This window comes from Tamandua tetradactyla, chromosome 7, assembly GCF_023851605.1.
Source record: "Tamandua tetradactyla isolate mTamTet1 chromosome 7, mTamTet1.pri, whole genome shotgun sequence".
NCBI lineage: Eukaryota > Metazoa > Chordata > Mammalia > Pilosa > Myrmecophagidae > Tamandua > Tamandua tetradactyla.
In genome coordinates this window covers 138,012,043-138,039,470 of record NC_135333.1, presented here as the reverse complement: position 1 = coordinate 138,039,470, position 27,428 = coordinate 138,012,043, and the positions used below count along the sequence as shown (strand labels likewise).

Genomic DNA, 27,428 nt, shown 5'->3' with positions numbered 1-27,428 from the left:
CCAGTCAATGCTACAACTGAAGTGAAGTCTGTTGACATGCACCATGAAGCTTTGAGTGAAGCTCTTTCCAGGGACAACATGGGCTTCAATGTCAAGAACGTGTCTGTAAAAGATGTTCATCATGGCAATGTGGCTGGTGAGGGTCAGGACTTTCTCTGTTGTACATATGTATGTTCTCTGATGTGTTTGCCTGGGGAAGCAGCTAGGAATAAAAGACAAAATCTTTCATAAAGAGTGAAAGTCACTATTGTGTTAGGTCTCAAAATAACAACCCAGTAGCTCCTCATTTCCCGTTCTATAGCTAAATACTACTCCAAAAATATTAGTCCTTTTGTAAACTAGGGGAAATGAAAATAAAAATTAAGATTTGTTTTTTTTCCTTTCAAAAAGAAGCAATAGAAGGATAAACAAAGAACAGTTTTAAATGGTTATTTGTGGAGAAAAGAGAAAGCCAGGTAGAAGGGACAGGGATGGAACAGACTTCTCATAACTATCTTGTTTCATAACTTTTTCACAGAAGATGTGTTTAGGATCATTTAAAATACAAAATTATTTCAAAATGAAAAAAAATAAAAATAAAAGACAAATGGAAACAATTGAACCAGACTACACACATCAAGTTGCAAGCACAGCCATACAAATTATTACAAAGCTCTTTTAAAAGACAATATTTTAACACCATATCTTTGGCGTTATCCAAAGATCTATCCAAAGGTCAATAAAGGATCCTTAAAAAATCTTAAACTACAATCAGCAGTCTCATTGTTACTACAAATGATTAGATTAAGCATCACTCATTGCAGAAGACACTCCCCATTAGCAATCAGCTGTGGATGCAGCCAACATGATCATGATTCAAGTGCTTGAAACGTCCTCATAGCAACAGACAGGCCAGCGCTTGCCCAACCAAACAACTGGGTACCACCACCCGGCTAAGTTGACACATGAACCTCACCATGGCAATATATTTGAGATTTGCTTTAGAAAATCCAGTGAAGGGAAGGGGACTGGTTTGAATAAAGCTGAAATAGGACAAATCATGAAATGAGAACTGCTGAAGCTGAGCTATACATGAGAAAGGTCACTTCTTTTCACATAAAGTCTGGCATAGCACTCCACAATGTAAGGGTCCAAGCTCCTTCTGTCTTACTGCTTCACTGTCCCTATGGGGTTCTTTTGGTTTGCATGGTCCCAGATGGCTCAACCATACCACATTTCAACCAGCAGGGAAGAGAAAAAGAGGAAGGTGGTCATGCCTCACCCTTTAAGAATGTAACTCAGAAGTTAAAAGCATCACTTCCATTCACATCTCATTACCCAGGATTTGATCATATGGGTAATCTAGCTAAGAGAAAGTTGGCAAATGTATTGTCTTTCTGAGTAACTATGTGCCTAGCTAAAGACTTCTAATATAAGGAAAAAGACAAGAGCTCTGTAGGGGCAACTAGCAATCTCTTGTCTAGTTTGCCCCTCTAGTCACGCAAATATCCATGTGCACACATTTGCACACATTCATTTCCTACACATTTATTTCCAATCAGGTCAGTAAACATCAAAGACCCCTCCAGCTTCTACATTCAACTCACTCTTCCTGTTTCAGCCAGCCAGCCTCTCCTGAGAGTTCGCTGAGGACCTTCATTGGATCTGCCAGCTTGTGGTCTGCCCTACAGATCTTGAACTCTTACATTCCTACAGTTGCAAGAGACAATTCTATAAATTTCACGTTTACAGGTATCTTCTGCTGATTCTATTTCTCTAGAGAACCCAAGCTAAAAGAACATAAGATTCAGCAAACTGATAAATGAAGGGAAAGAATGAAATATTTATCTTGCATTTCTTTCATAAATGGTACCTTAGAGACACCAAAAAGTTAATAAAGGAAAAGTATTCTTTATAATTTCAACTATTATTGTAGAAGGAATGAGAAAATTAAAAAGTCACCATTCTGCAACTCCTAATGAAATAATGGATCTAAAAAATGATCAATGCAAACAGATATTTATTTGCACACTGATGTTCATATTATTCACAATAGCCAAAAGGTGAAAGCAATCCAAGTGTCCACCGAAGATGAAGGAATAAACAAAATTGTGGTGTATCCATAAAATGGAGTATAATTCAGCCATAAAAAGAATGGAGTCCTGATACATGTTACAATATGGCTGAACCATGAAGACATCATATTGAATGAAATAAGCCAAACACAAAAGGACAAATATTGTATGATTTCATTTATATGAAATACCTAGAATAAGCAAATACTTAAGATAGTGGATTACAGGTTATCAGGGCCAAGAATGTATGGGAATGGGGAGTTATGATTAATAGGTACAGAGATTTTATTAGGGGGATAAAAAAAGTTTTGTTAATGGATGGAGGTGTTGGTAGCACAATATTGCAAATGTACACATGAAAGTGGTTAAAATGGGAAATTTGGTGTTGTATATATGTTACCACAATAAAAACTACTTGAAAAATGATCAATGGTTGCTAAAACCATTAAGTGAAAGGTTTATAAGGAATTTCATAATGGGTCAACCAGACATGTTCAGAAGTACTCAGCATTGCACTCTAGCCATATCAGCCTCTTTCCTTTACGTAAACACATCAGGCATGTTTCTACTTCAAGGGCCCCTAGATTCGTTTTTTCCCTTGCCTGAGCATCACTTACTAGCTTATTCTTCCTCCATTTCTTTTAGGACTTTTTTTTTTGAACAAGTCACCTCATCAAAGAGATCTGTCCTGGTACCCCAGGCAAACCTGCAATATCTGCCTCAGTTTTCCTCATCTAGCAGAGAATATGTAAGGAGAAACAAGATAAATAAATTTTGGAGAAGATACTAATTTAAAACACAAGTGGCATCAATTTTCAGATCCTTAAAGCTATAACATTTTAAAAGATTTTTCTGGTCCCAACTTCAAAGAATTAATGAAGGCATAGCTACCACAGTGGCTGCTTTGTTTTTAGACCATAAATCTACAAAGAAGTGGTGGAAGATTAGCATTAAATGAGTCCCATTAAAAAAACAACTAGCAAAATAAATGGCATTCCCTTTCCTACCATTCATTTAAGGAGTTCTGTTTCCTAAAATTCCAACTAATTTCAGAAAACATTTAAGTACTTTAAATTTATATGTTACCTTTAGATTATTTTAAAACTTTAACTTACGTGTGAGACTAAAGCAAAAAATATTTGGTACCAAATTTATATTGACCAATGGATTTCCAAATACAACTTATATGGACAGTTTAATTGAACACCATAAGCACATGGAACCTTGAATAGGGCATGAGATTTTGTAGATTTGTCCAGAGTGATGACCCGATAAATCCTAGAGTGATTTGAACAGTGAATAAAAAGTATTTGCAAAGTCCCCTTGGGGGAATGGTGAAAAAGGAGGAAAATTCAACTTCCCCATGTGAAGAATTCTTGATACTGTCACAAGCAGTAGGAACAATCAAAGCAACAGGCTGAGCCCTCAACTTTGGGGTTTGTTCATATGTAACTTATCCCCACAAAGGATAGGCTAAGCCTACTTAAAATTAGGCCTGAGAGTCACCCCCCAGAGAACCTCTTTTGTTGCTCATATGTGGACTCTCTCTCTCACCCAAAACAAGCAAACCCATTGCCTTCCCCCTCTCTACGTGGGATATGACTCCCAGGAGTGTAAACCTTCCTGGCAACATGAGACAGAAACCCTAGAATGAGCTGGGACTCAGCATTAAGGGATTGAGAAAACCTTCTTGACCAAAAAGGAAGAAGAAAAAAAAATGAGACAAAATAAAGTATCAATGGCTGAGATATTTCAAACAGAGTTGAGAGGTTATCCTGGAGGTTATTCTTATGCATTATATAGATATCTCCTTTTTACTGGAGAGTTTGGAGGGAAGTGCCTGAAAATGTACAGCTGTGTTCCAGTAGCCATGTTTCTTGAAAATGATAGTATAATGATATAGCTTTCAAAATGTGACTCTGTAATTGTGAAAAGCTTGTGTCTGATGCTCCTTTTACCTATGGTATGGACAGATGAGTAAAACATATGGATTACAAATAAATAAATAATAGGGGGAACAAACGTTAAAATAAATTTAATAGATAGAAATGCTAGTGAGTGGTAAAGGGTATAGAAAAAATAGGGGAAACAGAGGTTAAAATATATTGGGTAGATGGAAATACTAGCAGTCAAGGAGAGGGAGAAAAGGGGTATGGTATGTATGAGTTTTTTACTTTTTCTGAATTGATGCAAATGTTCAAAGAAATTATCATGGTTATGAATATACAACTATGTGATGACATTGTGAGTTACTGCTTATATACCAAGAATGAAATGCTCATATGTTAAGAATGTTCGCGTTTGTATGTTATGTTTAAAAAATATAAAATTAAAAAAAATTTATGTTAACTTTAGATACTATGACCATCAGAAAGGATCAAAAGAACTAACTCTAACATGACTATACTAGTTCTGACACAGTATACATGTTTGAACTTTATTATTTTACTTTAAATAAATAAGCTCCCCCTGGGGTAAGGCCTACTCTATCTTTTAAAAATCCTGTGGCTGTCAAGCTTCAGTGTCTTAAGAGAGATAGCCAGAGGATAGAGAACACAGCAAATATGACTCAGTGATTAAATTTAACAGTTCTCAAAGACCAAAACAAAGATACCAGTTTTGGCAAGAGTTCTCTAGAATTGCCCCAAAACTGACGTATCCACATACCTTTCATCTGAACAATTTATTTTCATTTAGTTTAAGGTTCACAAAGTACTTGTTATATGCCTATCAAACTTTAGGTATAAAAATAAACCAAGAGTACAATGAAAACAATAAGCAAGAGTTCAAGTGTTAGATGATGAAATTTAATGTTAAAATCTGCTTTGTTTGGGGAAGGAGAGAGCCCATACATATTTTTGTGTAGAAATACCCCTAATTCGTCTGGAAACCATACTATAGCAGTTCAACCACTTGTAAGAAGATTACTGATATTTATAAGCAACTTCTGTGTGCCAGGAATTTACTTGCCTTAGCTGACTAACTTCTCAGAACTCCCCTACCAGAAAGATATTAACGAAGCAAAGTAGTTAAATAACTCCTGCAAACCAGAAAGGGGCAGATCCCATATTCAAAATCTCAGTCTTTCTTTTTTTCACTATTATAATCTGCAATAAACTGGAATAAAATTATTAGTCACAAATGTCATATCTGCCCTATATGCATAACATACAAATCAAGACTGCTTATTTAACAAATTTGCCCCATTCTTTCAAATTTGCTTTAGGCAAGAAGTTAAGGGGAGCATGGGATGGGGAGTTCTGGGAAGGTGGCTGAATGGGGTAGATCACGTTCAGCCCTGCTCCAAGGAAAAGTTAGAGAAGGGACTGGAGGGCAACTGAGATAGCGAATTCAGGAGTGCAGCTGACCTGGGAGAGCCTACTGTACCACACAGGATGGCCCTGGTTGCAGAGGCTGAAGAACTGAGAGGCAGAGGACCAGAGACTAATGCAGAAGCGTGGAGCCCACAAGAGTGCATGGACAGGGAGACGGGGACTAGGAAGTAAGCCAAACCGTGTTCCTTGAATGCACTACCCTCACCAGCGCAGCCCTGTGACCCGTGACTTACCCTATGCCCTATGCACCTGAACACCATCACCGGCCCACACTTCCTGCGCTCCAAGCGCCCCTACCCCACCAACCCCCACCATGTGTGCCTACTCCTCACCCCCACCCCAAATGCAGCCCAACCCACCTTTCCTGCACCCCTCCAGAGCACTACCTCCCACTCCTTGATCCCTATAGGCTGTCACCAGAGCATAAACGCTGTGGGTGCATACCTCCATACCCAGGCTACACCCACCACCCACCCACAGTGTCACACAGCCTCACTCGCCCACATCCCCCTGAGATCTGCACATCAGTTTATTACAGCACTCCTAGACCCGCGAATGCGCTCAATCCCCAATCACATCCTTCACCTCTGGGAACATCAATTTATAGCAGTCCTAGAGCCATGCATGCACACAGCCCTCAGTCCACTTTCCAGCTCTGAGAAACCAATGACCTGAGCAGCTGGGTCACATCTGCGCCCAGCCCACAAAGGCATAATGCCAACCCACTGCCATAGCTCTGCGCATGTGCACAAAGGGCCACACGCCCTAGACCAGTGCACACCAGGGTTACAGCCCCAGACCTCTGCACCCACACAGCTACATCATCCGTGGCTGCTGGACACCCATGTCCACAAACACCAGCGTAACATCTACAACGTACACCTATACCTATGCTGCAACACATAACTGCACTGTTGTGCCTCAGCCCCTACCCTGCACCCTGCTACATGACCAGCCTGCAAACCCAAAGCTTTACACTACTAAAGGAAATGAAATCAACTCCCAAAGTAAATCAATCAAGATATTTACATGTGACGAAAGAACAGACCACTAAGCATATCACAGTGCAGACAGATATAGCCCTGCCTAATGACCAAATTAAAACACCAGAGGAGACACAGATGTTGGAACAGCTAATCAAAGATGTTCGCATAACTCTACTTAATAAAATAAATGTGATGGCTAATGACAGAAGGGAGAACAAGAAGAAGACAGTAGAAGCGTATAAAGAGGAATTTGAAAGAATAAATAGCAGATATCACAGAGATTAAAGAATCTGTTGACCCAACAAAAAACATACTTGAGGCACACAACAGCAGATTTGAAGAGGAGGAAGAAAGAATAAACAATATAAAGGACAGGATAACTAATTCAAACACTCAAAACAGCAAATGGCAAAAGAGATGGAAAAAAATGGAATTGAATCTCAGGGAAAGGATAGATAAAACAAAGTGCACAAATATAAGAATCATTGGTATTTCAGGAGAAGAGAGGAGTAAAGGACAAAGAAGAGTAGTTGAGGATATAATGGGGGAAAACTTCCCAACCCTCATAAAGGACATAAATAAACAAGTCAAAGAAGCCCAACGAACTCCAAAAAGAATAAATCCAAATAGGACTTCCCCACGACACATACTAATCAGTCTGCCAAATGTTGAAGAGAAGCAGAAAACTCTGAAAGCTGCAAGAAAGAAACAATCTACTACATACAAGGGAAACCACATAAGACTGAGGTCAGACTACTCAACTGGCACCACAGGGGAGAGAACGTACTGGTATGATATATTTAAGATCCTGAAAGAGAAAGACTTCCAGCCAAGAATTCTGAACCCAGCTAAACTGTCCTTCAAAACTGAGGAAGAGATTAAACTTTTCACAGACGAACAAATCCTGAAAGAATTTGTCAACAAGAAACTGGCTCCACAAGAAATACTAAAGGATGCTCTGTCAGTCAAAACAAAACAAAACAAAAAAAGGACAGAAGAGGGAAGTCTGAAGGAGGGCACAGAACTGAAGAGTACCAGTAAGGAAAACTTAAAGGATAAAAAGTGAAAGAGGGAAAAGAATATATGCTTCTGACAAATAAAAAAGACAAGATGGTGGATTCAAGAAAGGCCTTTTCAGTAATAACTGAATGTTAACAGACTAAACATACCACTTAAAAAAGATACAGATTGGCAGAATGGATTAAGAAATATAATCCAGCTATATGCTACTTTTAAGAGATTCATCTTAGACACAAGGATATAAATAGATTGAAAATCAAAGGATGGAAAAAGATGTTCCAAGCAAGTTATAATCAAAACAAAGTAGGAATAGCTATACTAATATCAACAAAACAAACTTTAAATGTAAAGATGTCATAAGAGACAAAGAAGGACACTATATATTAATTAAAGGGACAATTCACCAAGAAGATAAAACAATCAAAAATGTATATGCTCCCAATCAAGGCGCTCCAAAGGACATGAGACAGACACTGGCAAAACTGGGAGAAGCAACAGATGTTTCAACAATAATAGTAGGAGACTTCAATACACCACTCTTCTCTACAGACAGCTAGGAAACAGAGTAGTTAAACAACTTAATAAATGAATTAGACCTACATATATAGGTCATTCCACCCCAAACACAAGGATACACATTCTTCTCTAGTGATCATGGAACATTCTCCAGGATAGATCATATGCTGGGGCATAAAACAGGTTTTTATAAATTAAAAATATATTCAAAGCACTTTCTCTGATCACAGTGGGTGAAGCTGGATCTCAATAACCACCAAAGAATGAGAACATTCACAAATATGTGGAGATTGAATAACACTCGTAAACAACCAGTGGGTCAAAGAAGAAATTGCTAGGGAAATCAGCAGCTATCTGGAGACAAATGAAAATGAGAATACAACTTATCAGAACTTATGGGATATGGCAAAGGCTGTGCTGAGAAGGAAATTTATTGCCCTATATGCCTATATCAAAAAACAAGAAATGGCAAAAATCTGGTGACATGGGAGAAGACTCTCGGGGATGAATCTGGCCCTGGCACCATGGGATCAACAATTCCATTCTGACCAAAAGGGGGGAAAGAAGTGTTAAGTAATCAAGTATCAGCAGCTGAGAGTTCACATTGAGTCAAGAGGCTACTCTCGATGTTGTTCTTATGCAAGCTTCAGTTAGACATTGCTACATATCATAACCTGTCAAACTCCACCCAAGACCATTCCAGACAATCCTAAAGAACACCTATGTGTAAGATTCCACAAAGGTTCCATGTACTAGTGTAACTTTCCAGAAATCTACAACCTCCAGATGGATCCCTGGACCAGTATAAGTCCTGAAACCTAGAGGGTCCAGCCCTTCCAGAGCATTAGCTAGTTCCATCTCCCTACCCCATATTAATGACAGACCCTCCCAATATGAAAAAGTTAGAATTGTCATAGCACAAACATCCCTAAAGAGAGGGATAGAAAGATCAAAGGTGATGGTGGAATTATACAGAGAAGATAGGATTTAACAAACGAATATGATTGCTGAATCAGTGAATTAGTATTTCGTTTAGTCTGCAGCTAAAAGTAAAAACCTAAAACTGTGGAATTGTAACCCATGTCAAACTCTGAAACATGTTCTACAACTAAATGTGGTGGTGTGCTTTGAAATGTATTGCTTTTTTGAATATATGTTATTTTTCACAAAAAAGAAAGTAAAAAAAGTCGACTGTGGTGATAAAAAAAATAGTTATACCTTCCAGCTGCCTATATTCTGAAGCAGCAAGAAGGAAAAATTGGAGAGGATTGAATGGTAGCCCATGACAAACTCTGGGATCTGTCCTGTAACTACTGGTTGAAGAGTGCGTTGAAAACTATTGTTTTTTAAATTTCTTTGCTTTGTATATATGTTATACTATGGAATAAAAAAGTTAAAAAGAAAAAAGAGGACAAACAGGAAAAGTTCACTGCTATACAATAAGAAACTTCGATTTTAACGGTTGAATCAGAAGAAAACCCTACAGCAGTTGGTTTTAAGGGAAATGAGTAAGGGCACAATTATTGGTATTTATTCATAATGATTAACCTCAATCACCACTAAACAGCTGACTGCTATTCCATATTTTCCAAGAAGTCAGGGGAAAAAATGCTAGGGTTTTAACAGAGTGGGAATGCAGGTAGTTTTGGTCAAAATAGTTGCTGTACTTTTCTGAATGTTTGGGATATTTCTCTCATTCTCTCCTTTCTCTCTCTGTCTCTTTCTGTCTGCCTCTATCTGTCTATACTCATGCACATTAAAGTATTCTATTAATATCAGGGTTAAGTTATAACACCTACTTTTCCTTCTCTGGAAAATCCTTTGTGGGGAGCACCTTAATTCCTGATAGCATCAGTTAACACTGATCTTAATTCTTCACACTCAACAAAATCCAATTTTTTAATTGTTATTAATCAGAAAATATTGTATAGGGATATTTCCTTTCTAAGTTATAAGCTTAATTGATTATTAGATGCAACACTGCCTATCACAAAGCAAATAAAAGTAACATATTTATTCTAAAATAAAAATCAAGGCAATTCCTTAACTATAAGGACCTGTTATGCAGGAAATGGGCCTTGCTGCACTAATGCCCACAATTATTTAAAGAAAATAAAAATTCCTCAGAACAAATTATCCTCATGACAAAAAGCATACCATTTAAACATCAATTTACCATGTACTGTTTGCAAAGACCAGGACTCAACTGACTGATCAATTTAATCTCCCAAAGACCTAAATACAGGCTCTACTCTTCCAAATATTTGTGTGTACTGGGGAATTTCAGCATAAATTAAACTCAAAAACAAAAATCTCCCTCAAAATACTCAAATCACTGCATGATGGTTAAGGATAATAAAGAGACGGGAAGGTGAGGGAAGGGAGGGCATATACCAAGGACATCAATTATAAATAATTCAACCTTATAAAACACCATAGAATTTTAGTATTTCTTTCAAAACAACAAAATGCAAACGCATCGGTATTCAGTATTTCATGTATGCAAACCTAGATTCAAACACAATTAGATGGTCTGCATGGTTTTAAAATCATTGTTTCAGGCATCATCTGTGATGTTTACTTTTGTTTTTTTAATGTCAAGGAAGTACACAGCATATGGAGTATGTACTCTTTCTTAAAACTTTGCTTTTATCATACACACAATCTCTCTCTCTCTCCTTCACTCTTTCTTTGTGTTTGTCTTTCCCTCCCTCCCTTCTTTCCTCTTGCATATACTCACAGAATATGTATAAGTACTGTTGCTTGAAATTTAATTTTGTCTATAAACAGATACTTACATTTTCAGTCATGATGCACTTCTTAGTGAGAAACAATATTACATTTTAATATTGTTATTCTGTTTAGAACATCAAAGTAAGAACTTCCATTCCTTCAGCATTATGAATAAGAAGTATAAAAATCTAAACATCAGATCCAGGGGCCTTATTACTTTCTATGAATTTTAATGTAATACACAACAAAATATTCACTATGGAGAGTAACTTGGTATTAAAGCAAGTTTGCCTTTGTTCCTACTACTCCAGGGAGTTCAGTTATTTAATAGCCTCTTCTTGAGACATACAGGTATGTCACCCCCAGTTCCATCAACCTTCTCAGAAGTGGAAGCAATTTTCATAAAGCTCACTTAAGCTCCCTTATGTTCCAGGGAATAATCCATAACTTGAAAATTAAGTAAACTAAGAATAGTTATACTTTTTTTTCCTGGATTCCTCCTTTATCTATTAGAAGAAAAAAAAAACCTATCTCCATTCTTAAGAAGCTCTAGTAAACTCAGAATTTTTCAGCTATGTATGGGATATAGAGACAACTTTTACCACAATCAAACATTTAAGATAATTTCTCATGGTGGGCGTCGTACGAGGGATAACGAAAGCAGGAATGACCAACACCCTTCCAATTTTCAGCAAATCAAGAAATGGATTAATATCTCGTGAAAAGGCCCTTAATAAATCCATAATCCCAAGCACTCAATATAAGTTATATCTGTTTTCTCCAAGTGACTGCTATGAAATATTGGTCCTCCTGAAATCCTCAAAACTTTTGGTTAATTCAGATAATTTAGATAATTCAAACAAACTCGGAAGCCCTCTTTAACTTATATCTCCTCTGGTGTATATATATAAACAACTTGCTTAATTGTTTATATTTAAATGGCAGGAAGGAGGGCAAGAAATCCAGCTCATAAACTGACCATGTTAGAAAGAACAGATTTTGAGAGTGGAGAAAGGAAAAAATAAAATAAAATAAAAAAGCCTGTGGAATCATTTTATATTTTACAGATGAAACTGAAACAGCTTATGAACAATGACAGAATTGAAGCTTACATTATAAATGGTATTTTCCCCAAGAATTACCCATTCCAAACAAATCTACATTTTAGTTTAATATATACATAACGTATTTAACAGACAGCAAGGCTGAAAAATTTAAATGAATGCATGAATTTTGGGTACAATATATAAGATAAGGGAAATTAAGAATGACCTGTGGTGAGACTAAAGCAAAAAATGTTAATTTGTTATAAAATTTAGATTTTGACTAGAGCATTTCCATATAACTCATGCAGATAGTTTGACTGAATGTCATAAGTACCTGGAATCTCAGGTAGCACATGAGATTTTGTTGGTTTGTCCAGAGTGATGCCCTGATGTATCCCAGAATGATTTGATCAGTGACTGGAAAAGTATTTGCAAGCCCCCTTCGGGGAATGGTGAGAGTGGGGAGAAATTCAACTTTCCCAAGTTGAATTCTTGATATTCTCACAAGCAGTGTGGACAACCAAAGATGTAGGCTGAGCCCCCACTCTTGGGGGTTGTTCACATGAAACTTAACCCCACAAAAGATAGGTCAAGTCTACTTAAAATTTAGGCCTCAGAATCACCCCCAAGAGAGCCTCTTTTGTTGCTCAGATGTGGCCTCTCTCTCCAGACAATATGATGAGCAGTCTCACCACCCTCCCCCTCTCTGCATGGGACATGACTCCCAGGGGTGTGGACCTTCTTGGCAAAGTGGGACAAAGATTCTGGAATGAGCTGAGACTCAGCATCAAAGGACTGAGAAAAACCCTAGAATGAGCTGAGAATTAACATCAAGAGACTGAGAGAAACTTCTCCACCAAAAGGGGGAAGAGTAAAATGAGGCAAAGTGTCAATGGCTGAGAGATTCCAAACAGAGTCGAGAGGTTATCCTGGAGGTTATTCTTACGCATTAAGTAGATATCACCTTGTTGTTCAAGATGTAGTGGAGAGGCTGGAGGGAACTGCCTGAAAATGTAGAGCTGTGTTCCAGTAGCCATGTTTCTTGATGATGATTGAACAATGATATAGCTTTCACAATGAGACTCTGTGAATGTGAAAACCTTATGCCTGATGCTCCTTTTAGCTACTATATCAACAGAAGAGTAGAACATATGGAATAAAAATAAATAATAGGGGGAACAAATGTTAAAATAAATTCAGTTTGAAATAGTGGTAAATGAAAGTGAGGGGTAAGGGGTATGGTACGTATAGTTTTTTTTCTCTATTATCATTTTATTTCTTTTTCTAAATCGATGCAAATGTACTAAGAAATGATGAATATGCAACTATGTGATGATATTAAGAATTACTGATTATATATGTAGAATGGAATGATTTATAAATGTTTTGTTTGTTAATTTCTTTAATCAATAAAAAAAGTTAAAAAAAAAAAAAGAATTTGGTATGGGTTGTAGTTCCACAACTTCAAATTTTTGCTTCTAGCTGTTCCAGGACACTAGAGACCAAAAGAAATCAAAATATAGTGATTCAAAAAAAAGAATGACCTGTGTACCTTTCAGGATGACAAACATAATAAATAACTTGCTTCCTTGGTCCAGCTCTTCAGGGCAGTGTACACAGTGTGGGAAGATATGCATAGCTTTTCTTACACAGATGATTACTTAAATGCACCATTAGCTGATGAACACAAGAAAAATAAAACACAGTACAACACCTTGTTTTCAACCTGGTAGCTTAATAAAAGGACTACTGCTTATCTGAGGATAGATGGTTCACTAAAACAATGTGTTTAAGAGGTATAAAGCTCAAATAGAGTAGTGCAGTAGCATAGTACATAGCATCAGCTACATTTAAACAAAAATCCATTTCATATAGTTTGCGTTGTACCAAGAACAAAAAATTCTTAGAGAAATAATAGCATATCCTAAGAAGGATTAGATGAGGGTAAGGGCAAAAAGCACAATATACTAGTATTAAAATTTTAGCATTTAAAGAGGACAAAAATCACTTTTAACTTCATGGACATTTACCTTACATCAAGCAATTAACTAGTACCCAGCACACATTTAGACAGTATTTAAGAGCGTGTGTGAAAGAGGATTTGATCTACTCACTTTCACAAAAATTATAGTCCCATTTAACCCCCAAGGCACAAGTGAATAAAATAACATTATTATAAATTGCTATTTTGGTGTTGTTCTGGTAGCACAGAAAATTCTGCACTGACAGACTTGTACTAAAGGAACAATTAATAAGAGTTGTGGTTTATTAAGAAATACTGTCGTTTGCTTGGCTTCACAGTAACTTGAGTACTTGGTTACTTCCCAAGTTAAATAACAGCTCCTGTTTCTTACTTCTATATATCATAGATTTTTTTTAAGGCTTTAAAACAAAAATACATAAGTCAACTTAAAATGCAAACTGGTAAAGAGGTTAAGAACATACTGTTTGCTTTCGGCAAAGCACTGATTCAAACTGGGAAAAAAAAAATCAGAAGGAGAAGAGTATCATTGTTTTTCAACCTAGCATTACAAATAACAAAGGATATAAAGAATGCTGCATTTAGGATATTATTGTGTGACTTTCCTCCCATATATATTTGTCTTTGTCTCTCATTCTGTCTGTGAGTGTTTCATTTCTTTCTCCCTCCCTCCCTCCCTCCATGCCCCCTCAGTCTAGGGAACTCTATTTCCCCCTCTCCTTCATGTCTGCTGGTCTCGCTCAATAGCTCACTTCCAAGCACTGAAATTTAAAAAGTATTTTATCAGGTGGTAGCCTGAAGCAAAGTGAATTGCAAAAATAATCATAAAATGATAAAAAGAATCTAAAAGGAGTCATTTTCTGAAAACATGAAAGCAAATTAAAACCACGAATTTTCAACTTCCATTAAGACGCCTAAATCTATATACATATACACAAGATATTAATAAACTTAGACTCAATTTAACAGACTCATTTAAAGGGTTTTGAGTTAAATATATCAGAAAGCCATTAAAAGAGTCAGTTTAATATAGCTATTATGAGCACAGACTTTGGAATTACAGCTTTGTTTGTGTCCTTGCCTGCCATGACAAACTTTATAATTTAGGGGTATGTTACTGTGTTGTCAGCCTATTTCCTCACCTCTACAGTGAAACTAAGAAGGGCTGTTGTAAAGATCACATGAGCTAATGCTTGTTAAACACTTAGCATGGTGTCTGGCACATAGAGAAGGCTCAACATACATTAAACATACTCAGGATACCACCCTATATTTGAAACATCAGATGCAGTGAACATCTATCATACTTTCTGTCTAGCACCCAAACTTTTCCCTTCTGAAATTTGAGAACTTCTCCCATACTATGACTTTAGAAGAGTAAACATTTTCCTACATCTCTTATACATCTAGGCCATGGGCTCTGTCAATCACAAGCTCAGCCTAGACTAGGAATGGGTAACTAGTAAGAGAGACAAGCAGAACCAGAAGGAACCCTCTCTTTCTACCAATGGCAGAACAACTGCAGGAAAATCAAGTCAAGGGCAGAAGAAGCAGCATTTCATCAACCAGAGCTAGCGATGACACTGGAGCAGACTGTGGTGTCTCTCTGTCTCAGCACTGTACTGGTATCCTCCTGGGATTCTTCATACAATGTGATTTTAGGCATTACTGTTGGCTGCTTAGCCCTGAATTTGTTTCTCTAACCCTTAAAACAATTTGATGAGACATTAAGCCTTACCTGATATCCTTTTTTACTTCTTCATTTTGAAAAGCTACTTAATGTTTTCCAAATATTATTCCAAATATGTGTTTCTACAGACAGGGGTCAGTACAGGTCAATAACATTCTATAGAAGAAACCAATTTTTAAATACTGAAAATCCAAAAAGAAGTAAGACCTCACATTTATCTACATGCGGATATGTTCCATGGAAGATTTTTGGCATTTAAACTGCAAAGACAAAACGATAGTGGCTTTCTTTCCCACACAAAATACCGACAATCTTTCCGTACACCCTACTCTTTTTTTTTTTTTTTTTTTTTTTTTTGTATGGGCAGGCACTGGGAACAGCCTACTCCTAATTATTATCTGGGATGCCAAGTACATATCCTACTGATGTTTAGAATTAGGGCTCCACTGGACAAAATAAAGAGGGAGCAGGGCTAAGCACTAGAGCGAATTCAACTTTTTCTTTAGTTTTATAAAGTGGATTTATTAAGTCATGAGTTTACAGTGCCAAGAAAATAAAAACATCCAAACTAAGACATCCAGAAAAGGATACTTTGACTATGAGGGAAACGCTGACGATTATCTGGGTTTCTCTGTCACATGGGAAGGCACATGGCAACATCTGCTGGCCCTTACTCCTATTTCTGCAGCTTTAAGTTTTGATTTTAGTGGCTTTTTCTAAGCACCTTTGGGTCCACACTCAGGTTCTTCAGGGAAAACTCTGAGTTTCACCTCTTAGCTTAGCATCTCCAAATGCCTTTGTCTTACTTTCATTTCTCTGTTCCTGTGTAGGCACCTTCAACTCCTGTGAGTCCTTAGTAACATCTCTTGGGAAATAAATATCTGTCCCCTCCAAACATATGTGTTGGCTCTACTAAGGAATCCAGTAAAATAATTAAGACCAATCTTGAATGGGAGAGGTCAAAGTTCCATAGAAATAGTCGAGTCAAAAGGACAAACCCACAATTTCATGGCTTACATCTAAATGAAAAAAGTTAAATCAAAAGATCCCACCAGGGTAGGCCATGGTGGCTCAGCAGGCAGAGTACTCTCCTGCCATGCCAGAGACCAGGGTTTGAATCCCGGTGTCTGCCCACACAAAAGAAAAAAAAAAAAGATCCCACCATAGAATAGGTCTACCCCCACGATATCAAATTAGAATTAAAAGGACATGGCTAAGAGGAGACTTCCAGGAAGATGGATGAATAGACTAGCTCAAGCTTAGCCCTGCTCCACAGAAACTTAGAGAAGGGACAGAAGGGAGACTGAGGTGGTAATTTGGGAATGCGACTGACCTGGGAGAGCCTTCTGCAGCACATGCAGCAGCCCTGGTTGCAGAGGCCGAACAACTGAGAGGCAGAAAGCTGGAGCCTGGCATGGAGGCGGGGAATCCGTGCGAGTAGACGGATGGGAGTCCAGGACTAGGAAGTAAGCCAGGCTTGTTCCTTGAGCACCCTCACCAGCACAACCCTGTGACCAGTGACTCACCCCATACCCCAGGCACACAAACCCCATTATCCATTCCTATTCCCCACACTCCAGGTGCATCCGTCCCACTAGCCCTCAGTGCACATACCTTTCCCACACCCCTAACACAAATGCAGTCCAACCCACCTCTTCTGCACCCCTCCCGAGCACCATCTCCTACTCCCTGGTCCCCACAGGCTATTGCCAGTGCATAAAGACTGTGGGCACTAACCTCCAAACCTAGGTTACCCCTGCCTCACCCCTGCCCATTGTGGCACAAGCCTTACTCCAACCTGCCTGAGCTCTGCGCATCCATTTATGGCACTCCCAGAACCATGCATGCACAAGGGCCTCCCATCACATCATTCAGCTCTGGGAACCGCACTTTACAACAGTCCTAGAACAGCACATGTGCACGGCCCTCAGCCACATTTCCCAGCTCTGAGAAAATGCTGACCTCCACAGCTGGATCACATCTGCCCCCAATCCAAAAAGGCATAACAAGCTGCTGCCACATCTCCACACCTGAACACAAAGGGTCCCAGGTCTTAAACCAGCACATACTAAAGTTACACCCCCCCAGACCAGTGCACTTGCACAGCTACATTCTCCCTGGCCGCTGGGTGCCCACATTCACAAGCATCAGTGTAACATCCCGAACCTGCATCTATACCTAAAACAAATCACCACATTGAGTGCCCAACCCGTGCCCTGCTCATCCCACAAACACAAGGCCTTAGACTACTGAAAGAAATCAACTCCCAAAGTAAATCAATGAAGATATTTACATGCCATGAAGACAGCAGAAGTTCATTAAGCATATCATAATGCAGATGGATATAGCCCTGCCTAATGACCAAATTAGAACACCGGAGGAGACAGAGACGTCAGAACAAATAATCAAACATGTTCATACAATTCTACTTAATAAAATAAGTGGAACAGCAAATGACATAAAGGAGATTAAGAAGACAACAGAAGAGCATAAAGAGGAATTTGAAAGGATAAATAGAAAAATAGTAGATATCACAGAGATTAAAGACATTGTTCACCAAATAAAAAACATCCTAGAGGCACACTACTCCAGACTTGAAGAGATAGAAGAAAGAATAAAGGATATACAGGACAGAATAATTGACTTGGAAGACTCAAAACAGCAAATGGCAAAAAGATGGAAGAAATTGAATGGGAACTCAAGGAAATGATAGACAAAACAAAGTGCGTAAATATAAGAATCAATGGCGTCCCAGAAGGAGAAGAGAGGAGTAAAAGGCTAGGAAGAGTAGTTGAGGATATAATGAGGGAAAATTTCCCAATCCTCATAAAGGAATTAAATATACAAGTTAAAGAAGCCCAGCAAACTCCAAAAAGAATAAATCTAAATAGGCCCCAGGGATGACTTCCAGGGATGAATCCAGACCTGGTACCGTGGGATCAACAATTCCATCCTGACCAAAAGGGGGAAAATAAATGTAATTAATAAAGTATCAGTGGCAGAGAAAGTTCAAATAGAGTCGAGAGGCTTCTCTGGAGGTTGCTTTTAACTCAAGCTTCAGGTAGACCTTGCTACCTACCATAACCTGCCAACCCTCAACCAGGACCATTACAACGAATCCTAAAGAACACCTAGGGCAAAATATAAGATTCCATGAGGGTTCCATGCATGACAATACTAGAGTAACTTCCCAGACATCTACAACCTCTAGATGTGTCCCTGATCCAGATAAGTCTATCTGAAACCTAGCCCGGCCTCTCCAGAACATCAGATATTTCCATCTCCTTACCCATATTAGTGACAGACTCTTTCAATATTAAAAATTTAGACTTGCCATACCCCAAATAACTCTAAAGAAAGGTATGGAAAGATCAAAGGTGATGGTGGAGTTATACATAGTAGACAGGATTTATCAAATGAATATGAATGTTGAATCATTTAATCGTAACTCTCTTAGTCTCCAGTATTTTAGGGCAGCTAGAAGTAAAAACCTAAAATTGTGAAATTGTAACCCATGTCAAAGTCTGAAATATGTTCTACAACTAATTGTGGGGCTGTGCTTGGAAATTTATAGCTTTTTTGTATATATGCTATTTTTCAAAAAAAAAGAAGGAAAAAAAGTCAATTGTGATGATAAAAACATATTTAAGCCCTCTAGCCTCCTATATTCTGGAGCAGCTAGAAGGAAAAATGAGAGGATTGTATGGTAGCCCATGACAAACTCTGAGATCTGTCCTATAACCATTTGTTGAAGAGTGCTTTGAAAAGTAGTGCTTTTTTATTTCTTTGCTTTGTATAAATATACTATACAACAAAAAAAGTTAAAAAAAAAAAAAAAAGGACATGGTTGAGTGAATTCAACTTTAGAAGAACAAACCGGATTTGAACACAACCAAACCCAAAGTCCAGTCAGAGGCCCATCAGAGATTAATACAAGTTTTAGTATATTTATGTTTGTGCCACTTAACATTATTAAAAGCTAATCAATCTGAATTAAAGTTAAGCATACTTCTATGAACAGTTTCAAGCTTACTGAATCCCATTTTTATGAAGATTCCATTTTTTAGCTCAATTCAAAATGGGTGAAGGGATACTTCTGAGTTCTCAAAAAGAGTCATCGTATATTTTCTGTCCAACCCTTTCTTTACTCTGCCCTTTCACCCTGAGGCAAGTCTGTTTTACCAGAGGTAGGCTTTCTGTTTTTGTCTCATGGGAAATAGTTCTGAATGACTGCAGAGAAAGGTCATTCTGTGAGACGCATTTTGCTTTAAGCCTAAGGGACACCCTGACCCCATTTTCCCCCCAAAAGATGCTCAAAGATTTCTATACTATCTCTTCCACCCCTGCAAAATATCTCCAATCTAAAAGCTCACAACAACCAGCACAAGGCACTGATATGTTATACTTGAGAAGAAGGAAAAGGAGATACACATATTTACTTTTAATAAAATGCCCATGCACAATTAAACTTGATTCCGATATCCTTTTAAAATACATGATATGGGCATGCATGAATCCACACCCACCCAGCGCACGTACACACCCGTGACCCACCAACTCTGCACCCTGCCTACTCTGCACCCTGCAACCCTCACACGTACTCACGTGTATACCTACAACGCCTCCAACCTGTGCCACATCGCCCCACAACATGCACTCACATTCACCCACGCCCCACCCAACACCCCACTGCATGCACCAATGCTCAGGACACACCCCACCTACACTGTTATTCCACTACCAATCCCTGAACCTCACCTGTGACCCACACACATGCACACCAGTGTCCCACAATCCCTGCGCCCCAAACCCAACACACCACCCCCACGTACCCACACCTTGCCCCCCACAAACCCACCTCCTGCACACCCACACAACACCCTTCATCTGCCCCGATGTGCCCTGCCTCTGAGTCTCCCAGTTTGTGCACCCACACACCCCACCCTCACAGCCTCAGGCCATGCCCCACAAGCCTGCAACCCACACACCAACTTCCCAGGCAACACCCTAACACCCAAACCCCATGCCTAGCCTTGCACCGCTCTTGGTCACACCACTGGGACCCACCCCACACCCATTCCATAAATACAAATCTTTAGACTGCTGCATAAAATCAAATTCCAAAGTAACACTATGAAGATAATTAAATGCTTCGAAGGCAACAGAAAATCACAAAGCATGTGATTAGTGCAGTCTAATGTCCAATTAAAACAAAGAGGAGACCAGGCTCTGGAACAATTAATCAAAGATGTTCATATAACTCTACTACATAAATTCAACGAGTCAGCTAAAGACATAAAGGAGATCAAGAAGACACTAGAAGCATAAAGAAGAATGTGAAAGAATACATAGAAAAATACTAGATCTCACAGAGATGAAAGATATTGTAGACCAAATAAAAAATATACTAGAGACACAAAACAGCATATTTGAAGAGGCAGAAGAAAGAATATGCCAAGTACAGGGTAGGACAATTGATTACAAACACAAAAGAACAAATGGCAAAAATGATGGAAAATTCTGAATTTAGATCTCAGAGAAATGACGGACAACATGAAGTACACAAATATAAGAATCACTGGTATCCCAGAAGGAGAAGAAATGAGTAAAGAGCTAGGAAGATTAGTTGAGGGGATAATGGGGAAAAACTTCCCAGCCCTTATAAAAGACATAAATATGCTTATTAAAAAAGCCAATGAACTCCAAACAGAATAAATCCAAACAGGCCGACTTAAAGGCACATACTAATCAATCTGTCAAATGTTGAACAAAATCAGAAAGTCCTGAAAGCAGCAAGAAAAAAGTATCACATACAAGAAAAACCACATTAAGAGTGAATTTGGGCTACTCAAAGGCACCATGGAGGCAAAAAGGCAGTGGTATGATATATTTAAGATGCTGCAAGAGAAAAGACTTCTAGCTAAGAATTCTGTACCCAGCCAAATTGTCCTTTAAAATTGTGGGAGAATAGATGTGTCCCTAGACCAGAAAAGTACTGAAATCTATAGGGCCCAGCTAGTTCCATCTCCCTACCCCATACTATTGATAGCCCCTTCCAACATGAAAAAGTTAGAATGGCCATAACCCAAATACCCCTGAAGAGTGGGATAGAAAAATCAAAGAAGACAGTGGAGTTATACAGAGAAGGTAGGGTTTAATAAACGAATATAATTGCTGAATTATTAAATTGATATTTCTTTTAGTCTCCAGTATCTTAGAGCAGCTAGAAGTAAAAACCTAAAATTGTGGAATTGCAACCCACACCAAACTCTGAAATACATTCTACAACTAAATTGTTGCGGTGTGCTTTGAAATTTATTGCTTTTTTGCATGTATGTTATTTTTCACAAAAAAGAATAAAAAGCCAATTGTGATAATAAAAAAATATTTATTTGTTCTAGCATCCTATGTTCTGGAGCAGCTAGAAGGAAAAATCTGAGATGATGGTATGTTAGCCCAATGACAAACTCTGGGATCTGTTCTGTAACTATTTGTTGAAGAGTGATTTGAAAAGTATTGCTTTTTTCTTTGATTTGTATATGTGTTATATTATACAATAAATGAATGTTCCTATTTCTCCATATACTCTCCAACACTAGTAATTTTCTGTTTTCTAATATCAGTCATTCAAGTAGGTGTGAAATGATATATCATTGTGCTTTTAATTTGTATTTCCCTAAAAGCTAATGACACTGAGCATCTTTTCATGTGCTTTTTAGCCATTTGTATATCCTCTTTGGAGAAAAGTCTGCTCAAGTCTTTTGCCCATTTTTTAATTGGACTGTTTGTCTTTTAATGAGTTGTAGGATTTCTTTATATATTCCAGATATTAAACCCTTATCAGATATGTGGTTTCCAAATATTTTCTCCCACTGAGTAGGTGGTCTTTTCACTTTCATGATGAAGTCTTTTGATGTACAAAGGTTTTTAACTTTTGTAAGGTTCCATCTATCTATTTTTTCTTTTACTGCTTATGCTTTGGGTATAAAGTCAAAGAAACCATTGCCTAACACAAGATCCCAAAAAATGCTTGCCAACATTTTCTTCTAGGTGTTTTATAATCCTGGCTCTTATATTCAGGTCTTTGATCCATTTTTTAGTTGATTTCTGAGTATTGTGTGATGGAGGTCCTTTTTCATTCTTTTGCACATGGATATCCAGTTTTCCTAGCACATTTGTTGAGACTGTTCTTTCCCAGTTGAGTAGACTCGGCAGTCTTATCAAAATCAATTGGCCACAGGTGTGATAGTCTATCTGCACTCTCAATTCAAATGGCATTATCCTTGTGCCAGTACCATCCTGTGTTCACCACTGTGGTTTTGTAATAAGTTTTAAGATTGGGAGATGTGAGACCTCCAACTTTTGTTCTATTTCTAGAAGGTTTTAGCTATTCGAGGTCCTTAACCCTTCCAAATAAATTTCATAATTGACTATTTCTGCAAAGTAAGCTGTTGGAATTTTGAATGGAATTGCACTAAATATGTAAATCACTTGGGATAGAACTGATATCTTAATGATATTTAGTCTTGCAATCCATGAACACAGAATATCCTCCCATTTATTTAGGTCTTCTTTGATTTCTTTAAGCAGTTACTTGTAATTTTCTGTGTACCAGCCCTTTACATCCTTGGTTAATTTATTCTTAGATATTTGATTCTTTTTCTTGACTTCCTCCTCACATTGTTCATTATTTGTGTATAGAAACACTACTGATTTTATGTGTTGACTTTTTGAATCCTGCCATTTGCTGGATTTATTAGCTCTAGTAGCTTTGTTGCAGATTTTTTAGGACTTTCTATATACAGGATCATGTCATCTGCAAGTAAGGTTTTACCTCTTCCTTTCTAATATGGATGCCTTTTATATCTCTTTCTTGCCTAACTGCTCTGGCTAGTACTTCCAGAACAATGGTGAATATAATAGTGGTGACAGTGGGCATCCTTGTCTTGTTCCAGAAATTAGAGGGAAAGCTTTCAGCCTTTCACCATTGAGTATGATGTTAGCTGTGAGTTTTTCGTCTATGACCTTTGTCAGGTTGAGTAGTCTTCTATACTTATTTTTCTAAGTGTTTTATCAAGAAAGGATACCTTGTCAAATGTCTTTTCTGAGTCAATTGAGAAAATCATGCATTTTTTCACCTTCATTTTGTTAATATGGCATATTATATTCATTGATTTTCCCATGTTGGACCACCCAATCCACCTGATAGAAAACCCACTTGGTCGTGGTATGTAATTCTTTTGAAATGCTGTTGAATTCTATTTTTAAGGATTTTGTTGAGAATTTTTACATCTAAATTCTGAAGGGAACTTGGTCTTTGGTCTGTAATTTTCTTTTCTTGTGTTATCCTTACCTGGCTTCAGTATCAAGGTGATGTTAGCCTCACAGATTTAAGTAGTGTCTCCTCTTCTTTGATTTTTTGAAAGACTGTAAGCAGGACTGGTAGAATTCACCTGTGAAGCCAACTGGTCCTGGGCTTTTGTTTTGGGGGCAGTTTTGATGACTGATTAAATCTTACTTGTAATTGATCTACTGAAGTCTTCTCTTTCTTCTAGAGTAAATGTAGCTTATTCATGTGTTCCTAGAGATTTGTCCATTTCATCTAGGTTAATTTGTTGGCATACCATTGCTCACAGTGTCCTTTGATGATTCTTTTTATTTCTGTGGGGTCAGTAGTAATGTCAGCCCCATCCCCACCCCAATTTCTGATTTTATTTATTTGTGTCTTCCCTCTTTTTGTCAGTCTAAGGGTTTGTCAATTTTATCTTTTCAAAAAAACTAACATTTAGTTTTGTTAATTTTCTCTACTGTTTATTATTCTCAATTGCATTTACTTCTGCTCTAATTTTTGTTTATGTCTTTCCTTCTGCTTGCTTTGGGATTAGTTTGCTGTTCTTTTTCTAGTTTCTCCAGGTATGCATTTAGGTCTTTGATTTTAGCTCTTTTTTTTTTAATGTTAAATGTTTAGGACTATAAATTTCCTCTCAGCACTGCTTTCGCTGCATCCCATATATTTTGACATGTTGTGTTCTTGTTTTCATTTGTTTCAAGCTATAACGTGATTTCCCTTATTTTCGTCTTTGACCCACTGACTATTTAACAGAATGTTGTTTAACTTCCATATATTTCTGAATTTTCTAGTTCTTTGCCTGTTACTGATTTCCATCTTCATTCCATTATGGTCAGAGAAGATGCTTTGTATAATTCTATTCTTTTTAACATTTATTGAAACGTTTTTTGACCCAGCATGTGACCTATCCTGGAGAACAGCCCATATGTACTTGAGAAGAATGTTCACCCTGCTGTTCTGGGGTGCAATGTTCTGTATATGTCTGTTAAGTCTAGTTCGTTAACTACATTACTCAAATTCTCTGTTTCTTTATTGAGCTTTAGCCTAGATGTTCTATTGATGAGATTGGTGTATTGAAGTCTCCAATAATTACTCTAGAGGTGTCTATGTCTCCCTAAAGTTTTGCCAGTGTTTGCCTCATGTATTTTGGGGGCACTATGGTTAGGTACATAAGTATTTATGATTGTTATCTCTTCCTCGTGGATTACCCTTTTTATTAATATTAGTGTCCTTCTTTGTCTCTTTTAACAGTTTTTGACTTAAAGTCTATTTCTGTCTGTGTTATTATAGCTACCCCAGTTCCTTTTTTTGATTACTATTTGCACGGAATATCTTTTCCATCCTTTACCTTCAATCTATTTGTGCCTTTGGGTCTAAAGAGTATCCTGTAAACAAAATATAGTTAGATCATACTTTATCCATTCTCCCAACCCGTGTCTTTTGATTGGGGAGTTTAATCTATTAATATTCAGTGGCATTACTGTAAAGGCAATGTTTCAGCCATTTTGTCCTTTGGTTATAATGTCATATATATATATGTGATATATGTGATATATATATATATATATATTATATGCCTTTTCCTTGTTCAATTGTATTTTGATTCTTACATGAATTAAAGAATAGAGTTGTATAATGAGGTACAGTACTACTGGGTTTTGCATCTACCCATTTAATTACTATGCCGGTCTGAATCTGTGGTGGCCCCCAGAAAAGCCATGCCCTTTGATCCTCATTCAATATTGCTGGGTGGGAGCATTTTGATTGTTTCCATGAAGATGTGACCCACCCAATTGTGGGTGGTAACTTTTGATTAGATGATTTCCATGGAGGTGTGTCTCCACCCATTGAAGGTGGAGTTGCTTACTGGACTCCTTTAAAGGAGGAAACATTTTTGGAGAGAGTTCCTTTTGGGAGAGCCACGTGAAAGCCAGCAGACGCCGCCTTGTTCAGCATGTGCCCTTCCAGCTGAGAGAGAAACACTGAACGTCATCGGCCTTCTTGAACCAATGTATCTTTCTCCAGATGTCTTTGACTGGACATTTCTATAGACTTGTTGTAATTGGGACATTTTCTCAGCCTTGGAACTGCAAACTAGCAACTCATTAAATTCCCCTTGTTAAAAGCCGTTCCACTTCTGGTATACTGCATTCCGGCAGCTAGCAAACTAGAACAATTACCCTTACTAATGATCTTCATTTCCTCATACTTCAAGCCACTCTCTCCTGTCTTTTTCTTTCCACTTACAGAACTCGCCCTTTAGTGATTTTTGTAGGGCAGGTCTCTTGTTAATGGACTCCCTCAGCTTCTATTTAACTGTGAATATTTTAAACTCTCTATCATTTTTGAAGGACAGTTTTGCCAAATAAAGAATTTGTCCAGAGCATGCTGTCAAATCTTGACCTGATGATGCAGTTAATTATGGCCAATCCACAAACTCAGCAGTTGATTCAGAGAAATCCAGGAATTAGTCGTATGCTAATTATTTCAGATACAATAAGACAAATACTGGAACTTGCAAGGAATCCAGCAATGATGCAGGAAATGATGAGAAACAGGACCAAGTGTTGAGTAACCTGAAAAGCATTCCAGGGGGATATAATGCTTTATGACACATGTACACTGATATTCAAGAGTCAAATGCTGAGTTCTGCACAAGAGCAGTTTGGTGGTAATCCATTTGCTTCCTTAGTGAGCAATACATCTTCAGGTGAAGGCAGTCAACCTTCTTGTAACAGAAAATAGAGACCTGTTACCCAATACATGGACTCCAATAGCTCCCCAGTGTTTATCAGCTTCCAGTGGCACCAGCAGCACTGTGGGTGGCACTGGTGGGCAGACTACTACTGTGACAAATTTGGGGAATGGAGTTGGAACCAGTAAGCTCAACACACCAGGAATGCAGAGTTTGTTGTCACAAACAACTGAAAATCCACAACTTATGCAGAACATGTTATCTGCCCCATACATGAGAAGCATGATGCAGTCACTAAGCCAGAACCCTGACCTTGCAGCACAGATGATGCTGAATAATCCCTTATTTGCTGGAAATCATCAGCTTCAAGAACAAATAAGTGAGGCATGCAACTAGGTGAATGAACCTCAGTATGTTGAATGAAATGTCAGAAACAAAAATACAAATATTATCATGTCTCAGTCATACGAACTAACTATAATATAAAAACTCAGAACTAAAGTCAAAAGCATGGGTTATCAGGTTGAGGCCTATTGTACAGGGTCCAAGATTGTAAGCTCTTACAGCAGTCACATACATTCAGGAGTTGTAATGGTTATTTCTAAATTCTGAGGTACTGAGCTATTTGTTTATAACCTGGTCATTCCCAGAAACTTTTGGTATTTATGTGACACTTGAGATTCAGAATTAGAGTGAAAGTCAGCACTACCCCCACACAGAAACTGTTTAAGAAGTTCAAAGAGTGATCACACTCCAATTAAAGATATGAATGAAGCTGACCTGGATAGGACTGGGCTAGATCAGATACAGAGTAAAGGATGGTATCATCAAAATTTTAAAACTTCAATTTCCGTGTAAGACCAAAGGGAAAGATGTTTATTTGCTGCAAAATTTATACTCTGGGTATGCATTTCCTAAGTTAACTTTTATGTTCAGTTTAGGTGAACACCAAAAGTACATGGAATCTTGAATAGGGCAAGAGACTTTGTTGGTTTGCCCAGGTTAGGATGATGTCCCGATAT

General features: G+C 37.9%; 1 protein-coding gene across 10 annotated transcripts in view; it reads right to left on the bottom strand.

The window, feature by feature from the left end:
- FRS2 (fibroblast growth factor receptor substrate 2) overlaps positions 1 to 27,428 on the bottom strand; it is a 178,072-nt gene that overhangs the window by 92,075 nt on the left and 58,569 nt on the right. For 2 of the 10 annotated variants that reach the window (XM_077111389.1, XM_077111391.1), the window contains one exon: positions 13,243 to 13,367. The exons of 6 other annotated variants lie outside the window; for them this stretch is intronic. The gene's annotated coding sequence lies outside the window, so the exon portion shown is untranslated. Of the gene's footprint in view, positions 1 to 1,586; positions 5,674 to 13,242; positions 13,368 to 14,135; positions 14,320 to 27,428 lie in introns of those variants that run through there. 2 more of the 10 variants (XM_077111396.1, XM_077111397.1) reach the window with 2 other exon arrangements.